Source organism: Pan troglodytes, chromosome 1 (genome assembly GCF_028858775.2).
Source record: "Pan troglodytes isolate AG18354 chromosome 1, NHGRI_mPanTro3-v2.0_pri, whole genome shotgun sequence".
NCBI lineage: Eukaryota > Metazoa > Chordata > Mammalia > Primates > Hominidae > Pan > Pan troglodytes.
The window spans coordinates 30,574,951-30,590,989 of record NC_072398.2 but is presented as its reverse complement, the minus strand read 5'-3'; the positions used below and the strand labels follow the sequence as shown (position 1 = coordinate 30,590,989).

General features: G+C 40.2%; 1 non-coding gene across 1 annotated transcript; it reads right to left on the bottom strand.

Moving 5' to 3' along the window:
- Positions 1 to 15,333: 15,333 nt before the first annotated feature.
- LOC112206924 (small nucleolar RNA U3) lies at positions 15,334 to 15,543 on the bottom strand. The gene has a single exon (XR_002941408.2). It is a non-coding gene; the product is annotated as a small nucleolar RNA U3 (small nucleolar RNA).
- Positions 15,544 to 16,039: the final 496 nt, after the last annotated feature.

Genomic DNA, 16,039 nt, shown 5'->3' with positions numbered 1-16,039 from the left:
TGTGATAGTCATGTAATTTTTGCTTTGTTTTTTTTTCTTCCCCTTCAACTGCTAGGATAGATTATATGACTTAGTAAACCATTGCTGAGTATACGAGGAAAAACTTGTTTGGTTGCTTAGACCACGTATTATCAGGATTAATTTCCTCTTATCTATGCAGATTATTCTGACTGTGATAATTATGGCATTCCCAAAGGTAATGGTTTGAATTGATTTCATAATCCATGGTCTAAACATACACACACACACACACACACACACACACAACCTATTCAACAACATGAAAGTTGGCCAGGCCTTGTGCTAAGTGCAGTGGAGAATAGGAAAAAGATGAAATAGAATTCAAAGACATAAATACAAATGCAAAAATAATTCAAGGTAGAAAGTGATAAATGTCGGCCGGGCGAGGTGGCTCACGCCTGTAATCCCAGCACTTTGGGAGGCCGAGGTGGGTGGATCACGAGGTCGGGAGATCAAGACTATCCTGGCTAACACAGTGAAACCCCATCTCTACTAAAAATACAAAAAATTAGCCGGGCATGGTGGCAGGCGCCTGTAGTCCCAGCTACTCTGGAGGCTGAGGCAGGAGAATGGCGTGAACCCAGGAGGCAGAGCTTGCAGTGAGCCGGGATCACACCACTGCACTCCAGCCTGGGTGACAGAGCGAGACTCTGTCTCAAAAAACAAAAACAAAAAAAAAAGAAGTAAATATCACAGGTATGGGCAGATAAAATATTATGAGAGTTCGAAGGATGGAGGGATGATTTAGACAGGATGAGGTCCAACAGAGTCTTCTTAAAGAGATAGCATTTACAATGCACCATTAAGATTTGACAGGATTGAGACATGATCTTGAATAGGTTTGCATAAATTTTCAATAGAACACTGCACATTTATTGATGCATTTGCTCATTTAATAAATGTTAATGCTACTGCAGGTATTCTAGGTTCTGGGGGTGGAGCATTGAACCAAACAGTCAAATATTCTCCATCAAGTTGACATTTTGTTAGGGTGGGGTGGTGGTATTTGAACATTTTATTTTCTTCAAACATTTGTTGACTTTAGACTACTGGTATTTGCTGCAAATGGAGCAAGGTTGTTTTTCCAACTAATCAGTTTGAACTTCTTAGAAGATTTTAGAGTAGGTGTCAGGGAAAATGCTGAGATAAAGTTCAAGTATGCACAAATAAAACTTCAAGCAAAAATTATAGAAGTATTTAAATTTCCTAAAGAAACAATTAGAAAAAATCACATGGATTGTGTACAATCTGTCAATAAATTAGGAGAAAGGAAGATGATAGTGGTTAAGAAACCTTTAGCTTCTACCAGAGGTAAAGAACAAGAATTAAAGCAATAGGAATGAATGGCTTGCATCATTTGTAGTGCTTGATGCAAGGCAGAAGAAATATGAAGTGTATGGGGTTAGATTAGGAAGCAGAAGGTTAGATTTAGAAGAAAAATTCTCCTAATGGCCACTTGAGAATGTGCGAATTAGTCTCTTGATGCATTGCAAGTAACTTTCAAGTTTTTTGTGTTACACAACCCTTGAATCCACACAGGAAGATCAACTATGGAAGAAAAGACAAATAGCAGCGGTGACTTATATAATCTGCACAGCTAGGACGGGTCCATAAATACACCAAGAATAGACTAATCCCCCTTACCAGAAAATGCCTAAACATTTGCTCATTTGAGGTTGTGTAACCACTAACAAATGGTTTGTCAGTATTTATTTTTGCTTTAATGTATAAATAAGCAGACAAAATTTCAAAGAGGAATTAGTTTTCTTTCTTTTCTTTTTAAATTTTTTTTAAATCAAAGTTGAAGAAGGATCACTGGATATTCTCAGATCCAGCTGTTATATTCTGGATCTTTTAGAAAACAGAGCCTGAGGCAATGATTTTTTGTTGCTTATATCAAAAAGTTACTTTGGAGGTGCAAGCATATGACAATGGGAGTCAGGGAGAATGGCACCCTGAGAAAAAGGAAAGATGAGAATCAATGTGATGTGATGGATAACTTGAGTGACCACTGCTTCACAACAAGTTGCAAACATATGTAGCAGGTCACTCAAAATGTGTGTTCACTCATCTCATGGAGAAGACATTTCTGGTAGGTTTGCAAGGAGAACCATACCTCAGAGCGGTTCATGGAGAGGGTAACTGAGAGAGAAATTGTGAGCTATGTTCCCTCCAGTCTCTCGTTTCCCATTGGTCAAGGTTCAGTCTCTGGGGAGTTAATTTCCTGAAGTTTTAGCTGCAGCCTCTGCCTCCTTGAAGCCTCTCAGGAAGCCAGAGCCCATGCTCCCTAATGTGGCATTCCAACCAAGTTTGGAAAGGGAGAAACAGCTTGGCATGCATGGGATACTGACAAAGAATAAATGAAGGAGGCAGTGGAGCAACTGCAAAGACACACAAGGTTTGTATCCAACACACCAACCAACTCTATGAATTTGCTCCTTCTTTTTGCATCTCTTGGCACTTAGACTACATTTCACTTTAGTCTTAATTAGGCCATTCCAGTGAAACACTCTGTCTATTTTTTCCACTATATGAACTGTTTATGTATATAGATAGATAGATATTTGTTTGTCTAATTAGATCTTCATGAGCTCCGCAGTGGCAAGAACAAAGTAGGATTTATTTCTCCATCTCCAGCACTCACCAGAGGTCTTGACATATAACATTCCTTCACAAAATATCAGAATGAAGAGAAGGGTAGATGGAAAAAAAGCAAAAAGCAGAGTTAGTTTGAATGACTGAAAAATATTCATTATTTCACTTATCTTCCTTTTCATCGAATGCATACAAACCTCAACCAAGTCAGTATTTACTTGGCAATAAACCAGAGTTCCCATGGGGGGTGGGCAGGAAGTATAGAGGAAAAAGCAACATGTATTTGGAAAATTCTCCAGGTAATTATGAGATACCCTTCTTTTCTCCACACAAATCACAACAAATGTAACACACCAACCCACCCCCAAAAGATTTGGATTCATATCCTAGTAAAGAGAATAGAATATCCAAAGGCATGAAAGTGAAGAAGTATAGCATTTTGGGAAAACAGATAAACTTCATTTTGAGAAAGTATAGTATTTTGAGTTGCCTGGATTTTTGACAGTTTTTCCTCCTGAACTCTTAGTTACATTCCTCTAATGGACTGTCAGAACAAGGCAGAAAAGGTATGGATGGCATCTAATTTTCTCTATCACCTGAAATTTCTTTGGAGTGGGTGTGTGCACTCCCATTATTAGCCAAATGAAGAAGCTAGAGACAGTCTCCTTTCTGCCACATAATTTTAGAAAGAAAGCATTCCTAAAAGAAACTATTAGTTGCCTAAATTGGAAATGGGAGTGGGAACACCATAAATGACTTCCCAAAAATATCTGCTGCACTGATGCGGAAGTCAGGCTTACTCTTAACATCACAGTAAAGCTGTGGGCTTTCCTCCCTGACCTGGTCAGTGTAGTGTTTTCAGCTTTCTTGGGGTTATACATAGCCCAGAAACACATTGCTACAAAACAGAATGGAAAACACCAGGCCCTGTTTAACTCGATTTCTCTGGATCAGGGTGGGTCACTGTTATCCTGAAATAGCATGTGAACACCACAACTTTCTCAAACTCCTTCTACCATATTAAATTACTAAAATAAATAGCAGCTATATTTTATCTGCAGTATCAGCAAGATCATATAACACAACGTAGGCTGGTATCACTTAACAAGCTGGGTTTTTTTTTTTTTTTAAACCCATGGCATAGTATTGGAAAGAGGCGCTAATGCATACCACTGCATGTCTAGCTCCTTACTGTATTATGATGAATTAAAGCTTCAGATCTGACTAATTGACTCTGAATCCCTGGGCTCTGCAATGTGATGCCCTCTCTCATAAAACCAAACATGAAGACTGATTTCTACAGCTTAATGCAGCAAAGTGGGCTGCCCTGTGGAATGACTATACTCTTCTGGGTTGGCATGAGAGGTGTTCAGTACAGTCCTCTTTCTTTAGAACTTGGAAACAGTGAAAGAAATATAGGTGTTACTTTACTAAGTGAATCAAGAGTGGAAAGGAGAGGGAACATAGCTAAAGAAAAGATGCAAATGTTTCATGATTTTGATCGAATCACCTGTATTTTTCAAATAAAGCCAACGCTCCATAACTAGACATTTTGAATGCTGTTGGGGACACATCTAATAGGGTGAAAATCTATAGATTCATTTAACACAAGTTTATTACTTTTAAGAGCATATGTTACTTAAACTAATTATCAATGAAAAGCTCCCAAATTCTAGCAGGCCTGCTAACTAGGCAATTCTTTCATTTCAGTTAGTCTGTTATTAAACTGTTTATGCTCTATAAAATGATTAACTTTAAAGTGCAATACCATAGTAGTCTTGTTTATAGTATAATATAAACATACTCTAAGTTGACTAGATTTGAAAGTGTAATAAGTGAGTTTCAGTTTTTGTGCTCAGACAAGAATGAAAAAAAAAAACAAAACAAAACAACCGAAAAAACACAAACTTTCATAATCTTTTGATTAGGTGATATAAGTACTTTTAAAGGTATTTTTATTCCCATTTACATAGGAATTGACAGCAAATAAGTGAATAATAATGCATTTTTAAAAGAATTACAGTGAGCTCATATTCATAGAAGCAGAGAATCTGGAGTTTCCAGTGACATTCAAAGTCATCCATTTAACCCAATTCAGAAAGCCCTTCCTTCTACAACTTCCACACAGTAGACCAGTTATACTCTTGATCTCTTCCAGCGGTGGGGATCTCACTACATGAGGCAACCCACTCCATCTTTGGCTAGCCGAGACAGTTAAAAAGTTCTTTCTTAAAATGAGCTAAAATCTGCCAACCTATAACTTTCCATCTGCTTGCCTTACTTTTTCCTCTTGGAGAAATCTAAACTAAACATGATTTCTTTTCTATATGGTAACTGTTCAAACATTTAAAAACAGTTATCACATTCCCTTTGCTTTTTTTTTCTGTTAATTTTCCTTTTCATGTACCCTTCAGTCAAGCCAAGTTTCCCCATTTTACAATTATATGATTGTTTTTGGAAAACAAATGTAGAACTTCATATTTACGTTTGTTAAATTTCATTTTGTCAGGAGAAATACAAATAGCTGATAAAATTTTAAAAATAATTCCATCTCAGTAGCAATAAAAAGAGTAAGTTAAAACAATCAGATATCACTTATAACCTACACATGAGTAAAGATTAACAAAAGATGAAACCGGGAATTTTGGCAAAGGAGCAGGAAAACAAGGACGCTCACATACCGCTGTGGGAGAGTAAATCTATATGGCTTTTTTGGAAAGCAAGTTAGCATCGTATATATACATGTCAGCAATCATATTTCAAAAATTATCTTAAGGAATTAATGGTTATGGGCAAACATTCAGTTATAAGAGTTCATGGCACCAATGTCCAAAATAACAAAATTGAAACCAATCATACAATGGTTAAATAAATTACAGAATGCCTACTGTGGTAGTGAAAGGTGACATTACAGAAGAATATTTAATAACGTGTCATTAGTCAGCAAAAAAGTAAGTTTTACAATTGCATGTGATGCCTATCCTCTAAAAAATAAAAGTGCATATTTGTCTTTCTATATATATATATTTATGTAAGGGAAGAGAGAGAGATAAATATGAACAAAAAAATCTTGGAAGGAGTCACACAAAAGTGGAGCCAGTAGTCATTTAAATGAAGCCCCTTCTCGGTTTTGTGTAATCATTTTACGTCATCGTTGCGGACGATGGTGAATCATTTTTCTGGCACACACTCTATTAGCTCCTCCCATACCTTTTGGCTTTGTATCATCTTTAAATGCAACAAACACATTCCCTTTGCTTCTATTCAAATCATTCTGTGAAAGGTACAACAGGACAGGGCCTAGGACTGAGTGTGTTTCATTCTTTGCCAGCAGGATTGCACTGTTCCCTCCAATGGGCCAAGGCATGCCAGTTTGACTGTGGGTTGACGAAAAGATGAAATTTCATTAGTTTAATGATGTATTCTTTTATCAAATACTAATGAAACACCCAGTAAAATTCAGGCCTGTGCTAGATATTGGGCTTCTTAATCATCTATAAATCAGTATCTCGTTTCGCTTTAAGGGCATTTAAACCTGGGCCAGGGACTCTTCATCCATTCATTCATCTATTATGAATCAGCTGATCTGGCCAGTGCTGGGTTGTTGTTTTTGTTTTTGTTTTTGTTTTTCAGATTAAGTATCGCTCTGTCGCCCAGGCTGGAGTGCAGTGCTGCGATCTTGGCTCACTGTAAACTCCGTCTCCCGGGTTCACGCCATTCTCCTGCCTCAGCCTCCTGAGTAGCTGGGACTATAGGTGCCCGCCACCACACCTGGCTAATTTTTTGTAGAGACAGGGTTTCACCATAGCCAGGATGGTCTCGATCTCCTGACCTCGTGATCCGCCCGCCTTGACCTCCCAAAGTGCTGGGATTACAGGCGTGAGCCACCGCGCCCGGCCCTGGCTCCTGCATACAGTCTTGTATGTGTGTTAAGATTGAGTAAGGGGAATTGCATAACAAATTTTATTTAGTTCTTAAAATGTACCAAGCATCATCAGAAGTGATTTACATGTATTATTTTATTTAATCCCCTTTCCAATTTTTTTTTTTTTTTTTTGAGACAGAGGCTCGCTTTGTGGCCCAGGCTGGAGTGCAGTGGCGTGATCTTGGCTCACTGCAAGCTCTGCCCCCCGGGTTCACGCCATTCTCCTGGACTACAGGTGCCCACCACCATGCTCGGCTAATTTTTTGTATTTTTAGTAGAGATGGGGTTTCACCATGTTGGCCAGGATGGTCTTGATCTCCCAACCTCGTGATCCGCCCACCTCAGCCTCCCAGTGCTGGGATTACAGGTGTGAGACACCACGCCCAGCCCCCTTTCCAACTTTTTGAGGTAGTGTAGTGATATTATCATCCCCACTTTAGAAATGTGGCTGGTCTTGTTGGCAGTGAGAATTTAGACACTTCCTTTAGAAGTCCTGGCTAGAGAGTGGTCCAGTAGATACAATGTGCAGCAGAGTGACCCAAGAGCACGCTGCACTTACACTCGACACCATTCACTGTGAAGGTAAAACTATGAAAGTGCAGGAGAGGTGCATGGTGATATGAGATGGGCAGAGCCAACAGGTCAGGGTTTTTCTGTGGAGGCTGAAATCTGAAGGCCGAATAGGAGTAATTTGATGCAATGGGGAACAGAGAAGCACATTTCACTCAGAAGGAAGAGGACAGACAACCTGTGGTGGGAGGAAGATGAGTATAAGGGACTGAGAGAAAGCCAGGACAAGTGGAGTGGACAAGTAGGTAGGTGCCAGAACATGGGGTATCTTTGTAGACCATATTAAAGAATTTACCTAAACTTCAAGAGTAATTAGACTTTCCAAAGTCTAAGCCTAGGATGTTTGAGTCCCTAAAACAAGAAGTCATTCTTGCTATAATGTGAAGAATGTACTGCAGAGACAAAGTTGATGTTCAGAGATTAATTAGGAGGCTATGGAAGTAGTTTAGGCAAGAGCCCAAGATGGTGGCAGTGGAAGGAAAGGACAATGAATAGAACTGAGGAATATCCCTAGACAGGAAAGGGAGCCCTACCTGGCCCTTTCACTTCACAGGGCCTCATTCTGGTCTATTTCTGCCTGTTACCACTCCCAACAGAATTAACTCACAGAAAGCCACCCTCCCCGCCCTGCTTCTAGAACACTCTCTGGTCCCCAGTATGTATTTGGCCCTAGCCTCCAGAGTGTCTGCTATGGTCTGAATGTCTACATCCTCCAAATTCACATGTTGAAAATCTAATCACAACATAATATTATTAGGAAGTGGGGCCTTTGGGATATATTTAGATCACAGGGGTGGAGCCCTCATTAATGAGATTAGTGCCTTTATAAAAGAGGCCCCCAGAAAACTGTTTTGTCCCTTTCATCATGTGAAGACATAATGAGATACCTTGTAAGAACCAGAAAGCAGGTCTCGCCAGACCCTGAATCTGCTGGCACCTTGATCTTAGACCTTTCAGGTTCCAGAACTGTGAGAAATGCATTTCTGTTGTTATAAGCCACTTAGTTTATGGAATTTTATTATAGCAGCTTGAACAGACTTAGTAGGCAACCAGCAGCAGCTATGTACAGAGGCTGTGAAGAGAGCTTGAAGAACTTGGACATGTAGCCTGAGTGCCCGTGTGTATGTCCACAAGATCCCTCGCAGTAGGTCTCTTGGAGCTAGGATGGGACAATAAGGGGTATCCTGTCATCTGCCATCTATGACATGTGGTCCAGCAATCCCCAGTAACTAATTAAGGGCACAGAACTCCAAGGAGATGGAGAATTTTTTATTTGAACCCTGCTTTCCTCATCATTATGAAGATGGGTTTGTCAAGGCGGAAAAATAGAACTATCTTTCCTAACAACTTGTTCACTTTATTTATACCTTTAAATTATTTCTACTTATGGTATGTGTTCCCTTGCTCTGGACCCTGAAAATGTTTGGGGAAAGACTATTTTAGAATTATATATGGGGCAAAGCCAACAGGATCTGGTGATGAAGTATGGGTTTTGAGGAAAGGAGATCTATATGATTGTGGCTTTCTCTCAAGGTGATAGATGGGGGTCACATATTCTGGGATAGAAAACACTGGGAGAAAGCTAGAATTTAGGGGAGGATCAAGAGTTCATTTTTGATATATTGATTTTTGGTGCCTTTGAGAAATTTAAGTGATGTCAAGCAGAATTTATCCGTCTGGATCTCCGTGTGGTTATATCCCTAGCACTAAAAGGCACAGAGGGCTACACCACCTTTCTGCTTGGCAAGCATGAATAAATGAGGCTGTGCTAGGTGTTAGGAGAAAGGTGAAACCTCACCAAGGGCCAGATCCATTTATGTCCTGTGGAGTGACACAGCACTAAATGAGAATAAGACTAATCCAAGGTGGGGGTAAAGGCAGCTGGGTGTGAGCAGTGGGTCTCCTGGGGCTTCATTCTATGACTGCTAGGACCTTTATGCTGTTGTTTGTGTATCAGAACTATTCTCTTGCAAGTTTGAGTGTTAGCTTCTCCTTGAAGTGGCATTCCATCCATAAACGCTTATTGAGCCTTATTATTATCGTTATTGAAATGTACTAGAAAACCATATAAGGGAGATAGAAATTGTTTTGCCTTTTGCCCCTTTATTTTTGAAACAGGGTCTCACTCTGTCACCCAGGCTGTAGTAAAGTGGCTTGATCACGGCTCACAGCCGCCTCAACCTCCTGGACTCAAGCGAGTCTCCCACCCTCAGGCCCCTGAGTAGCTGGAACTACAGGTGCATGCCACCAAGCCCGGCTAATTTTTGTATTTTTTGTAGAGATGGAGTATCACCATGTTTCCCAGGCTGGTCTCAAACTCCTGGGCTCAAGTGAACCTCTTGCCTCAGCCTCCCAAACTGCTAGGATTACAGGTGTGAGCCATCACACCTGGCCTTGCTCTTTTAAAAAAATGTTTATTTTCTCGGGGCCGGGTGCAGTGGCTCACGCCTGTAATCCCAGTACTTTGGGAGGCCGAGGCAGGCGGATCATGATGTCAGGAGATGGAGACCATCCTGGCTAACATGGTGAACCCCGTCTCTACTAAAAATACAAAAAAATAGCCCAGCGTGGTGGCAGGTGCCTGTAGTCCCAGCTACTCAGGAGGCCGAGGCAGGAGAATGACGTGAACCCGGGAGGCGGAGCTTGCAGTGAGCCGAGATCACGCCACTGCACTCCAGCCTGGGCACAGAGCGAGACTCCGTTACCCCGCCCCCTCCCCCAAAAAAGCTTATTTTATTTTCTCAATATATACATTAAAAAGATTAAGATGGAAGTATCTACATCATTCCTATGTGATTGAACAGGCTGAATCTCAGTAGATTGCTTCTTCAAAGTCGAATGGCTGCCTAGTATAAGAGTCAGGAGAAGAACAGAGTCTCACTACTTTTAGGCCAACTGTATGGTTCCTGGCCTTGGATTAAGACACAGAAGACATGATGCCTTGGTCTTGAATGGGGCTAAAGAGCATGGAAGAGGCTGAACTCCTTCCTGCTAAATTAACTTGTTGTACAGCTGTAGCTAGAATAGTTGCTATAATGACTCAAGGTCAATGGGAGGACACCTTCCCAGAGCCTGAGTCACCTGTAGAATGAACAGCCACACCTGGGAAAGAATCTTTTTTTCTTTTTTCCCCTTCAGAGATCAAGACAAGAACTATTCATTTTAAAAATAAAAGTAGTCTCTTCCACATCTAAAAACATTTCTACATGTGTATATTGAATATTTATGTCTCCCATGTGGTGATTTAAGCACAAATGATTCTGAAACATATGGAGTACATTTTCTTTAAAGTAAACAGAGATTGTTAATATTCAGGAAGAACCAATAGCAAAAGTGAGTGTGAGCTCCTCTAAATCCCTAAGAGTTTGAGGAAGTTACCAACTGTAAGCTATAGAAGGAACTCCACCTTTCCTGTGATATAGTAATTTGAGAGCTAACAAAGGTTTGACCTCTGTTTAGGAGTGATGTGGGGTTTATTCCCAAGTCATTCACCGTCTTGGTGCATGGCTAGCAATGATTTAACTGTTTAGGAAAGTGTCTGTGAGCCACACAAATATATTCCACCAAAAGCAAACTAAATTTATCTCAAACTTAATTTTTTATTAGGATCTCAGGTGACTATGGCTACTTCATAGTCACCTGATGTACAGGAAGATTGAGTGGATAAAGTATCTAAGTTTTACAAATTTTACAAAAATATTTGACCATGTTAATCACTTTGTTAGAGACTCTCACAGACATTGCAAGGGCCTCGTGCAAGTGAGAGACCTTGAAGTTTAAGCCTTACAAACTTCATCATAAATCGTCTTTGTAGTAAGGCATAGGGGACAATGAAAAGCATAGGAACTCTCTCCTATGGCAACAGGAGCTTGACACTTGCATGCTTCTCCTATCTTTCTTTTACTACTTTTGGAATTCAGGCTGAATCTATTTGCATGGCTTAAAAGATGAGAATAAAGACCTCTGCTCTGGTGAAGGATTTTGTGTTTGTTTGGAACCCACTGGGCAACAATTTGCTCTCCAGCTATAGATTGGCATGGAGGTCAATGGCCAACAGGTAGGCATTGGTGAGAGTAAAGTCCTTTAAATGTATTGTTTTTCAACACCAGGCCTAAGTATTTTTCTATATATGAAAACAATATCGAATGAGGGTTTTAAACCAGCATTTCAGAGCATGTTCATTACGTTACTCAAGAATGAGTAAACAGAAAAATATGAGACATTGAAAATGTTTTGCAACAAGAGAGAAGAGCAAAGCATTAGTTACTCAGAAGTCTGCTTCCTCCTAAATAGGTTTATTTAATGAGGTATAAGAAGTATTTAGAAAACATCTTGTTCTCAATGAGGACATGTATTTTGAAACGGGCTGAGATAAGAATTTTTTCAAAACAAAAACACTAATGAAAGTAAAATATGTCTAAAATAGGAAAAAACAGACTCAATACAACAGAAAATTTAAAGAATGAATTAAACAATAAACTTAGAAACAATCTCAGAAATCAGAATAAATCAGCATAAAGATAAAAATATGAGAGAACTGTTAGCACATATGAAGCACAATTCATGGAGATCCAACTCCTGAATAATAAGTATTTTTATTCAGAAACAAAGACATAAAAAACACAAAGAAACCTTCCTAGATATAAAATATTATGTGATACTAATAGGTTTACCTTCTTGGCCTGTATTAGTAAACAGAGATTCACATAATAAAATGTGTGTAAATACATATTCAGAAGCTTCAAGTATAAAGGAAGATTCTAACCGCCCTAAAGAGGAAACAATGCTTACCATTAAAAAATCTACAGTGGTCTTAGGTGACTGATACGATCTGAATGTTTGTGTTCCTCCAACATTTACATATTGAAATCAAATCCCTAAAGTGTTGATATTAAGAGATGGGGCCTTTGGGAGGTGGGGCCCTTGTGAGGCTCTGCCCTCATGAATGAGATTAGTGCCCTTATAAAACAGACCTGAAGGAACTTGTTTACTCCTTCACAATGTAAGCACACAGAAGGCACTACCTACGAGGAACAGGCCCTCTGCAGACATCGAATCTGCTGGCACTTTGCTCTTAATGTAGACTTCCCATGGTAAGAACTGTGAGCAACACATTTCTGTTGTTTATAAATTCCCTAGCTGGAGTATTTTGTTATAATAGCCTGAACAGACTGAGACAGAAGTGAGGTGCTGCTGTAACAAATACCTAAAATGTGGAAGTGGCTTTGGAACTGGGTAATGAAAAGGGTTTGAAAGAGTTTGGAGGTGCATACTAGAAAAAACCTACATTTCTGTGAATGGAGGATTAAGGACAGTTCTGGTGGAGGCTCAGAATAAGAGAGTTGTAGAAGAGACTTCAGTCCTCTTAGAAATTACCCAAGTGGTCATAAACAATATGGACCCTAAAGGCCATTCTGATGAGGTCTCAGACAGAAATAAAGACCATGTTACTGAAAACTGAAGGAAAGGTGATCCTTGGTATAAAGTGGCAATGAACTTGGCTACATTTTGTCCATGTCTTAGTGCTTTGTGGAAGGTAAAACTTCCAAGTGATGAAATACAATATTTGGCAGAAGAAATAGCTAAGCAAAGTGTTGAGGGTATAGCATGGCTTCTCTTGACAGTAAAATGTGAGAAGAGAGAAATGAATTAAAGATGGAATTTATAATTAACAGGGAAGCAGAAATTAAAACTTTGAAAAATTCTCAGCCTGTAAAAAATGATAAAATGTGTTCAGGAGAGAACACCAAAGGTATGATCAAGCAGACATTTGATAAGAGGATTACTATAGATATAAGGAAGCCAGCTGTTATTCATCAAGACAATCAGAGAATAATCCCAAAGGCATTTCAGAGATTGTCAGAACTGCCCTGCTCATTATAGGCCTAGAACGCCAAGGCCTTTGGAGCAGAACGATTTCAAAAAAGGGTCCCAGGGTATCTATGGACATTTGCGGTTCACTGCCTTGCACTGCCCCAAGGTGCTGCTCCTTGCGTTTCTCCTCGGTCACCTCGGGTTCAGCTGTAGTGGGCACAGGTGCAGTCTTGGCTGCTCCTCCAAGTGGTAATCTTGGTGGTGTCCATGCAGTGTCATCTCCACCAGTCACAGAGCACACTGGTTGTGGGCGTGTGGCTGTGGGCTTTGCTTAGCAAAGTCATGGAGGTGGGGCCACTTGGAGCCATCAAGATTTCAAAGAATGACCCAGAGAGCTTGATGGTACAGGCAGAGAACTGCCACGGGAGTGTGGCCACCACAGACAGCCTTCACCAGGCTCCAATGCCTAGTGGAGCCATGAGGGTAGGGCAACTGCAGAGAGCCCTTACTAGGACAATGCCTAGTGGAACTGGGAATGCAGGGCTTCCCCCATAACCCCATTCTCATAAAGCCACAACCATGCAATTCTAGCCTCAGAGAGCTGCAGGCACTGAACTCCAACCTGTGAGAGCTGCAGTGTGGGCTTTGCCTAGTAAAGTAATGGAGGTGGGGCCACCTGGAGCCTTGGAGGCCCAACTCCTACCCCAATGTGTCCAGAAGGCAGGGCAAGGAGTCAGAGAAGACGTTTCTCAAGACTTCAGTATTCAATGTTGTTTGCCCTGTTGAGGTTTGAACTTGCTTAGGACCAGCTATCCCTTTCTTCCTCCCTGTTTGTCCCTTTAGGAGTGGGAATGTCTATCCTATGCCAGTCCCACCATTGTAGTTTGGAAGCACATAACTTGTTTAATTTCACATGTTCACAGCTGGAAAGCAATTCGCCTCAGAATGCATTGTACCTTGAGTCTCACACGTATCATATTTAGATGATATTCAGATAAGACTCTGGACTTTAGATTTCCGAGCTGATGCTGGAACAAATTAGACATTTAAGGCTATTGCTATTGGGATGGAATTAATGTATTTTGTATGTGAGAAGGACATAAATTTTGGGGGCCCAGGGGTGGGAAGCTATGGTCTGAATGCTTGTGTCTCTTCAAAATTTGTATGTTCAAATCTACTCCACAATGTGTTGTTATTAAGAGGTGGAGGCTTTGAGAGGTGACTAGGTCATGAGACCTTATGAATGAAATTAATGCCTTTATAAAGAGGCCTGTGGGAGCTTATTTACCCTTTCACCCTTCTGCCCTGTTGTGCTCCAACAATGAGGAATGAGTTTTCACCAGACACCAGATCTGCTGGTGCCTTAATGTTGGATTTTGCAGCTCCCAGAACTGTAAGCAACAAATTTATAATTATTTATAAATTACCCAGTCTAATATATTTTGTTACAGCAGTCCAAGCAAACTAAGAGAGTGACTTCTGGAATCCTTTCGAAACAACCAATTATGGGGCAATAGCTACAGAGCCTTTTCAAAAAGTGAGCTGATCTAAAAATTCTGGAAATGGCTAAGTTGACATCCTGATACCTGTGAAGTTTAATACAATTTATCAGTTGACACAAAAACTGCTCAAAAATATAGTCCAGAGAATGAAGGAATGCGTTAAAATAAACAACAAGAATACATGGTTAACTACCTTTTCTGTACTTTATAGCACAAAATTCTGAGGTTTCAATATTTAAGCAGCTTTATAATAAATATAAATATTTACATATTTAGGTAAATAAATATTTACATACCTATTTTCTTATTGTTTTCCTGCATATTTTGGAATGATATCTTGAGATTCGTGCTTTATGCCAAAGCCTCACTTGATTAGGGAATATTGAGTATAAACCATTGAGAAAGCAACAGTCTCTTGAGTTTTACTAATTGGTGTGTGTGGGGTGTGTGTGTGTGTGCGTGTGTGTGTATGCATATGTGGATATGTGTATGTATATTAAAGATATAGGTATGAATTTGTCAATAGAACTAGATTTTCTATAAAGTAGACAAAAAGTTGTATTTATTTACTTATTTAATTTTATTTTTAAAATAAAAACCACTCAGGCAGGGCGCGGTGGCTCACACCAGTAATCCCAGCACTTTGGGAGGCTGAGGCAGGTGGATCACGTGGTCAGGAGATTGAGACCATCCTGGCTAACACGGTGAAATGACGTCTCTACTAAAACTACAAAAAATTAGCTGGGCGTGGTCGTGGGCGCCTGTAGTCCCATCTACTCGGGAGGCTGAGGCAGGAGAATGGCGTGAACCTGGGAGATGGAGCTTGCAGTGAGCCAAGATTATGCCACTGCACTCCAGCCTGGGCAACAGAGCGAGACTCCGTCTCAAAAAAAAAAAAAAATGAGAACCACTCAGACTGTATTCTCTCTCTCTTTCTCTCTCAGAGTAAGAGAAGAATGATCATCAGTGGCAATGGCAGTTTCAGTGAGGTAGCACCAAGAGCCGGCCTCACACGCAGGAGAGAATGCTACACCCTCTTTTCATGGTTTCTGGTGCTCTACAGGTTCAGAGAAACTCTAGAAGTTTATCTGAAATAATCCCTGAAAGTATAGTCTTAGCATAGTTTTATTGATTCCACAAAGACAGATAACTTATATTTGATCTGGTTGATAATTAAGATGTAACTAAAATGTAGGTAGGTCCTAGGTATATCAGGATGGTTGTTTTAAGATTAATTTAAATATATATCATTTAAATGCTATTTTAATGTGATTAAAAATAAACTAGCTACTGGGCCGGACACAGTGGCTCACACCTGTAATCCCAGCACTTTGGGAGGCCGAGGTGGGCGGATCACAAGGTCAGGAGTTTGAGACCAGCCTGACCAACATGGTGAAACCCCATCTTTACTAAAAATACAAGAATTAACCAGGTATGGTGTTGGGCACCTGTAATCCCAGCTACTCAGGAGGCTGAGGTAGGAGAATTGCTTGAACCCAGGAGGCGGAGGTTGCAGTGAGCTAAGATTGTGCCACTGCTCTCCAGCCTGTATGACAGAGCAAGAATCCGTCTTGAAAAAAACAAAAATAAAATAAACTAGCTACTATGTGTA